Source organism: Gorilla gorilla, chromosome 6, assembly GCF_029281585.2.
Source record: "Gorilla gorilla gorilla isolate KB3781 chromosome 6, NHGRI_mGorGor1-v2.1_pri, whole genome shotgun sequence".
In the NCBI taxonomy this organism is placed as follows: Eukaryota; Metazoa; Chordata; class Mammalia; order Primates; family Hominidae; genus Gorilla; species Gorilla gorilla.
The window spans coordinates 15,376,100-15,384,541 of NC_073230.2; positions in this window are offsets into that span (position 1 = coordinate 15,376,100).

The following is an 8,442-nucleotide window of genomic DNA, read 5'->3' on the forward strand; positions in this document are numbered from 1 at the left end:
AAAGTCCATGCTCTTTGACAGCTCCCCATTACTGCTGGGCAGGGCAGGAATTCCGCTTCCCACTGGGCCTCCACTGATACCCTCCTGGCAGGGAGGGGTAGAAGCGCCTCATAACTCCTCTACATGAGGCCTCCACTGATACCGGGGTGAAGAGGTGGCCTCATTTCCACTGGGTCATGGTGAAAACCCTGAAGCTCCACCAGGCCTCCTCTAATGGCACCCCAGTTGGGGGTGGGAGTGGAAGTCCAAACTCCCTATGTGGTCTCTACTGGTACTGGGGAGGGGGATGGTGGAGGAAAGTGTGTGTCATTACTGCCTGGTGCTCCCTACTCAGCATTCTTTCACAGCACCTTGGACAGCATGTTGGGAGGGCCTCAGTGTAGCCTAGCAGAGGGTTACAGTCTAGGCTTCCTAGTAGGACTTGTTTAGCATAGATGGGAATAGGGCCACAGTTTTTGTTTTTTTTTTTTTTTTTTTGTCATTTTAGGAGTGGTTATTGTCTAAAAGTTTTCTGTTTTACTAGGCTGACCCTTTCCTGGTTCTTTGGCTTGACAGATCTTGCTTTTGTTGAGGCTCTTTTTTTTTTTTTTTTTTTGGTTTCTGCCTGTTGGTGTTTGTGGCTTACCAGCTTATTCAGCTCAAAGCCTGGGATATATGAAGCAAACAAACAAAAAGCACAGAGAACTATTACTATGTTGTTCCTCAGGTTCCAAATCCCCCATCTGGTCTGCCTTCTTCTCTCCACCTTTCAATGTTTTAATATTTCTTTTATATGTAATGCCAGGAGGTTTTCATTTGATTTAGCAGGAGGAATAGGGGAAAGTATGTCTATTACATCTTCCCAGAAGCAGAAGTTTCCTGTTTTAAGAAAAAAAAATCTGACAGCTTGTGCTCATTCTCAGACCAAAAAGACAAACAGAATGACAGGGAGTTATATATAATGATAGGTAGAGGGGAAAAGTGGGATCCATGCACTCAAGCGTTTTTCACTTTTGCATTTGTCACTTTTTTGACAGTTCATCAAAGTTACAAGAAGGAAAGCTAAGAATATACAGTACTACAGATTCAAGGAGTTTAGTGGATTTGGTGGTGTGGGTGAATGAGAAAGCTCTCCACTGTTGGATTCTATTGTCCCCAGTAGAATAGAAGGGAATCCACCAATTGAAAAAGGAGTGGCTCGGGGAAGGCTAGGGATTTGCAGAGAGGAAGGTGTGAATCAGTTGCTTTGAAAGGTGGTAAAATGAACTAATAGAGAAATAGAGTAGGATTGCTGAGCATACTGAAGCCACATACATTTCGAAGGAAATCAGTCAGCATAGTTGCTTGTTACCTTCCAGAACTAGGTACAGAATAGGTGGGTAGATTTAGGTTTAATCAGTAGTTGTTGCCAGATTAAATATTAGAAGGGGAAAGGAATAAGGACATGGAAGGTGTGTGTAAGGGAGTGATTATGATGATGGAACACAGGATCAGTACCACAGCATGGCACAATTGCAGAAGGCACATTGCATTTTGCAACACAGTTACCCTACATAGATTCTAATCTGGATAAAAATGAATTTGAGGCTAGGCGTGGTGGCTCAGGTTTGTAATCCCAGCACTTTGGGAGGTGGGAGAATCACTTGTGCTCAGAAGTTCGAGACCAGCTTGGGAAACATACTGAGACCTCTTCTCTACAAAAAATAAAAAACTTAGCCAGGTGTGGTGGTGCACATCTATAGTCTCAGCTACTCATGAGGCTACAGGCAGGAGGATCACTTGAGCCCAGGAAGTTGAGGCTGCAGTGAGCTGTAACTGTGCCACTGCACTCCAACCTGGGTGACAGAGCAAGACCCTGTCTCAAATAATGATAATAATAATAATTTTAAGATGAATTTGAGAAGGTGGACAGTGAACATGAACATATGAGGATGAATGGGTTGGCAGTCCTAATGGGGTTGAATAACTCTTAACATAGAACTGATAAATTAAAGGAACTCAAGGACAGGCGATGTTGGCCATAGGGTAGATATTTGAAATTTAGGTTAAACAGATCTTGGAAATGAAAAGCTCTAGGGTATGAGAATGGGTAGCTGAAGTGGGGTGGATGGAAGACCATTGGCAAACTGGATACTCTTACCAACCCTCCTATTGAGAATAATTAAAAACAATGAATAAAATATAGAAATATATTTTAAAATGCATCAATGAACTGGTAATAAAGTAAGGCCAAAACAATTCAAAGCAAGGCCCTAGCAAGATGACAGAGGCTCTAATGCTGGCTTCTGTACGGAGCAGTTTTGACAGATCCAGGGGATCTTGAGCTCCAGTTTTCACAACCTTGTGAGATGTGGACAATAGGTCACAAAGCCTAGGTCCAGCCCAAAGAAGGTAGTCTAAAAGACAACATCCTACATAAAGCTCGAAAGGGTATACCAGAAACAAAATTGCCCCCACAGCAGACAACAAGAAAATTTGCTTATCTTAAAACTTGGCACTGGGTAAAGGAGAAGGAAAATCTCCCCGAAAGTTTATAAGTACAAGCCACCCCTTATGTGTGAGTTTTGCTGCCTGAGTTTTACTACCTGGGTGGTCTGGAAAAACTTCAAGCTGAGAATTTAGTTTAAAGTGGCCCTCCTTCAGTAGTACCCGTGGGCATCTGGCAGAAACAAATGCAAATCCTCTTTAATGAACTCCCTTCAATCTAGGCTTCAAAGAATTCCCATAGAAATATGAATCCACAGTCAAGAAACAAAAGCACCGTGAATGATACCCAATACAAATAATAAGCTTCTGAATATCACCCACAAAAAACTTTAGTCAGGTACTAGAAAGATGATACAAAATTTATATACAATTTGTAAGGATTAGGTAGGCAGAAAAGTTACATAGTCATCATTTGCAGATGATGATTTTTTTTGCATAGAAAATACAAAAGAATCTGCATACAAATTAGAATTAAGCCTTTTTAGCAAAATTGCTACTTATAAGGTTAATAATTTAAAAATGAATTTATTTATAGCCACAAATAAAAACAGGTAACATTTACAATACTATAAACATATTAAATACCTAGGGATAAATTTAACAAAATATGTATAAGATCTGTACACAAAAAAATCATAAAATTATTGACAGAAATTAAAGGACGTTTAAATAAGTAGAAAGAAATACTATGTTTATAGATAGGAAGATTCAATATTGTAAAGTTTTCACTTTTGTTGTAATTGGCCCATATATTTAATTCAATTACACTCAAATCCCAACAAAGTGGGGTTTTTTGTTTTGTTTTGTTTTGTTTTTCTTTTCGAGGCTTTTTTTTTTTTTTTTTTTTGAAGGAGGACGGGTTGAAGAGTGGATAGTGGAACTTGGCAGGTTGCTTGTCAAATGTATCAGAGCTGGCTGATCAGAGCTGAAAATCAGCTGGGAAAGCATAGGCTTTAAATACGTGATGCTGAAACAACTGGTTATTCCTATAGGAAAACTCAATTTGAACCCCTATCTCACACCACATGCCAAAAAATCTATTCTAGATGGATTAAAGACTTAACTTTAGGTAGAGCTTTAAAGTTTTTGAAGGATAATGTAAGAGAATGCCCTTTTCAATTAAAGGAAGGGAAGGGTTTCTGAAGCTATATTGAAAAGCACAGATAGTAAAGGAAATTATTAAAGTCAACCACATTAAAGTTAAGAACTTCTGTACATCAAGAGATACCTAAAGAGAGAAAAAGATGAGCCACAAACTGGGAGAGGGGATTTGCTATACCTTTGTGACAAAGAATTAGCATCCAGACTACATAAAAACTGTAAGCCCATAAAAAAAATACAGCCTAATTTATTTTAAATGGGAAAGGATTTAAATGGGCATGTCACTGAAGAGAGAACACAAATGGTGAACAAACATACGAAAATATGCTCAACTTCATTTGTAATCAGGGAAATGCAAATTAAAACCACAATGGCATATTATTTCAATCCCATTAGTTTGACAAAAGTTTTAAAATGTCAAATAACAAGAATGAGAAAAGATGTGGAACCAATGAGTTCTTATACACCGCTAATGAGACTATAAATTTTTTCAACCATTTTGGAAGAAAATTTGCCATTATCTAAAAGGTTGAAAATGTGCATGCCTTTGATCCAGTAATTTCGCTTTTGATATTTGGCCAAGAGAAATTCTTATACGCATGTACTGTGATACAGGTACAAGGATGTTCATAGTAGCATTACTTGTAATAGCAAAATCTATTCATTAACAGGAGAATAGATTTAAAATATGGTATATTCATGTAATTGAATACTATATAACCGTAAAAATGGATACACTGTAGCTATGTGCAACAACATGGATGCATCTCAGGAATACATTGAGGGGAAAAAGCAAGTCACCGAAAGATCTATGCAGTAAAATTTCAATTTATATAGTTTGAAACCATGCAAAATCACATATTATATATGTTCAGGCATATGTGCGTATGGAGACAAAAGTGACTCCATCTTGGATGCTAATCAACCATGTTGACTTCTGATTAGCCCCAGTCCCATGAATGCCTCCTGATTTCTGTTTTAGTTACTGTCCTTAGTGTAAAAACATGTACTCCTACTTTTAGATCAAAGCAACCTTCATGTTATCGCACAAATTATAGGCTGTGACGCACATAGCATTCTCACCTGCTCTGGAGGGTTGCCTTTCATTGTCTTGCTGGAGCACGTATACCTTTTCCCTGTGGTATAAAGCTGTGGTTCTGAGGATTAACAATGCGGAGATCTGCTTGTCTTGTGGCCACCCAAGACCACGCTTCTGTTTGTAAGTTCTCTTAATAAATCAGCCAATACTGACAAGCTGGATTTATTTGCCTCCTTCTTTGGTTTCTCGGCTCCTTTGGCATTTGGGGGCCACTTGGCATATATGGCCCTTTCATGGAAAAATATGCATGTGGTAAAATACAAACAAAATAAAGGGAATGATGAGTAAAGAAGGATGAGATTGGAGAGGGACACATAGAGGATTAGATGTGGTGTTTCTTAGGATAGTGGCTACAAAAGTGATCACTGTATAGTTTTTAAAAACACTTAAACATTCATTTTATAAATATTTTTGTATATATTTAATATTTAATAAAAATAAAATTCCAAAGATCTTTGGAGTTGAGGAGATAAGAGAGGTTTATCACAGCATTATTTCACGCTGGAAATTGGAAAAACAGCAAAGTCGCATAAGAGACTGTTTAAATAAATTAAGGTACGTCTATACAATGGAAGAGCATGCAGCAATGACAGATGATGTGTTAGAAATGTACGTACTGATAGGAAAGATATTCCTGGTAGAGCAGGTGAAAGAAGAAGATTATAGAACAACATTGTATCTCATTTGTATAAGGAACATGTAAAAATACACATAGATAAGAGAATAAAAAGTGACGCCTATAATCCCAGCATCTTGGGAGGTCAAGGTGGGAGGATTGCTTGAGGCTGGGAGGTCAAGGCTGCAGTTAACTATGATTGTGCCACTGCACTGCAGCCTGGGCAACAGACTGAGACTCTGTCTCAGGAAAAAAAAAAAAGTGTTTAGTAGGTACAACAGAAAGTTAACAATGTTGGGATCTGGGAGTTGATGTTAGGATTTATTTAATGTATTTTCTTAATTTCTCTTAGTTTTCCACCACACACATTATTACTGTTATATCAAAACCATGTCAGAGAAAGAATAACAAAGAATGTCTAAGAAAAATCAGACAGAAGAATGTAAATATAAAATATTTGGAAATGACCTTCACAAAATATGCTTCTTATTCTCTTCTTAGAGCTAAAAAAAAGACTTGATGATAAGTAGATGTGTGTGTGTGTGTGTGTGTGTGTGTGTGTGTGTGTGTGTGTGTGAAGTTTCTGGCTAAATATAATGAAGTTAAACTCTTCCCAATTTAATTTGTAGGATTAAAACAATCCCAAACAAAATCCCAGTGGATTTTTTTAATTGATAAAATGTTTCTAAGGTTCATCTGGAAGAATAAATAGACTATTAATAATATAATTCTGAAAATTAAGAAATAAGAAGTTAGACTTGCTCAAAACGATATTGAAATGTATGAAAGTGACAACCCTTTCCACAATGATAGTTAAATAGGAAGCTCTTAAACATCGAATAGAAAGTGCTTAGGCATCTCTCTGTACTTTTAAAAACAGTATATGATGAAGTAATTGTAACAGAGAAAGTGATGAATTATTTAGTAAATGATGTTGGAATAATGGCTAAAGAAGGATAAATTTTCACCTTAAACTGTATTCTGAAATAAATTCTAGATAAGTTAAAGAAATATAAAAAATTAAAAGCATTATAAACTACAAGGGAACACAGAAAATATGTAACAGATTCCGGATGTCATTTAAGTCACTAAATCCAATGACTGTAGCACCAGTTGATAGTCTTGACTGCAAACGCTTTTTTTATTCCCTTTGCTTCCTTTGGCTTTCATAACACTTCCCTAATTTTTCTCTTACCACTTTGGCCACTACTTTTCCAGTGACTTTGCAGGATTATCCTCCTCTGGGGACCATTATATGTTTGAGTTTCTCTGGGCCCATTCCTTCTCTACACTGTCTTCCAAGGATTCTCATCGTGCCTATGGCTGTAGTTACCACCTCCTGTCAGGTGACTCTCAAACCCCAGCCTAACCGTTTCCAACTTTTCAGTATTAGTCAGGATCCATGCAGGAAATATATGGCACATTCAAAATGGGTAATTAAGAAGACTTTAGTTAAGAGATCATTTACAAAGGGTTTAGGGAAGGCAACAAAGGATAATGGTACAGTATCTCAGGGAACATTACTGCTTTAGGCCTAAATAAGGAAGGAGGTGGAAATGATTACTGAATGAGAGTGAGAGAGAGGAGGAGGTGGCAAAGGAGTGGTAGACGTAGGAAAAGGTGGGGAAGAGGGGCAGGAGAAGGAAGGGGAAGAGAGAATGCAGTATGGAGATAATATGGAATAAATAATCAGCCTCCACGCTCTGCCTTCAGTCTTCTGCTTCTACCTCCCATTGGCTGAACCTAACTAGAAGACAGAGAACATGGGAACCAGGTGCTAAGGATACATGGGATGTTGATTCATTTCATACAGGTCAGTCTCTCTGGATACAGCAGAATAGAGAAGGGTGGAGAGTGGCTCTATGTGGGAAAGCAGAAGATATCCACCTAGCATTCACCTCCTACCTGACTTCTTCTCCAGGACATCCCAAGAGCATTTCAAACTCAACGGGTCCAAAATTGAACTCATAAACTGCCCACTGCATACCCTCTCCTCTCAAAAAACAAACTAACAAAAATCCAAACTGGTTCTTTGTCAGTGTTTTCCTTCTTTTTTGTTAACAAGTTTATTTTCTTGCATTTCTTATGTAAAAAATTTTACTGTATATATTTAAGGTGTACAACATGATATTTCGATATACATATAGAAAGTAAAAAGGTTACTATAATCAAGCAAATTAACATCCATTATCTCACATAATTACTTGTTTTTTGTGTGTGGCACCTGAAATCTACTCTTTTAGGGAAAATCTCAAGTACAATACAATATTATGTCGTGGAGCCCTCCTGTTGCACATTAGATCTTCTAATGTTATCTTATGTCATCAAATGCTATCAATGTCAGGTCTGAATTCTCATTACCATGGAATGGATTAAACTGGGGCAAGAGTAGGAGCAAATAGATCAATGAGGAGGCTGTTCCATTAGTGCAAGCAGAAATGATGATAGAATGGACTGAAGCAGTGTTGGTAAATATGAAGAGAAATGGACAGATTAAAGTGGATAGATTAAAGAGATATGTAGAAAGCAAAAGTGATAGGATTTGGGGGTTTGATAGAATTGGATGTTGGGGGTAAAGGTAATATGGTTGTCAAAGATGACACCATAGATTTTAGGAAGGAGGCAGAACTCTTTAACACGGACTTATTAACCCTGCATAGTCAGCTTCTCCCAGCTCCATCCCCCAACCTCTCAACCTTTCCAGCTTCATCTTATACCAAGACCCTCTCAGGATCTGGTGACATTTACTTTCTTTTATCCCTCATATTTCCTGTGCTTGTTCCTGAGCAGGACCTTTGCACCTATGGTTCCCACTACCTGTAATGCCCTTACCCAGCTACCTAACTCCTTTTCATCATTCATAGTTCAATCACCATTTCCCCAGGGAAGCTTCCCCTGATTTCCTTAGTTAGTCCTAATTTTCCTATTAGAGCTCTCATATATTGTGTACCTTCTCTTTGTAGGATCTATCCACTGGCAGCTCACACTTATTTGTGTGGCTTTTGAGTTTAATGTTTGCCTTACCCTCAATCCCCCCACTAGGATATAAACTAGGATATAAGACAGGGACTGTATCTTTTTTGGCTCACTTGTGTATTATAGCCTGGAACCCTGTGGTTGCTACACACAGACACACACACACACACCTATTAGTGAATGA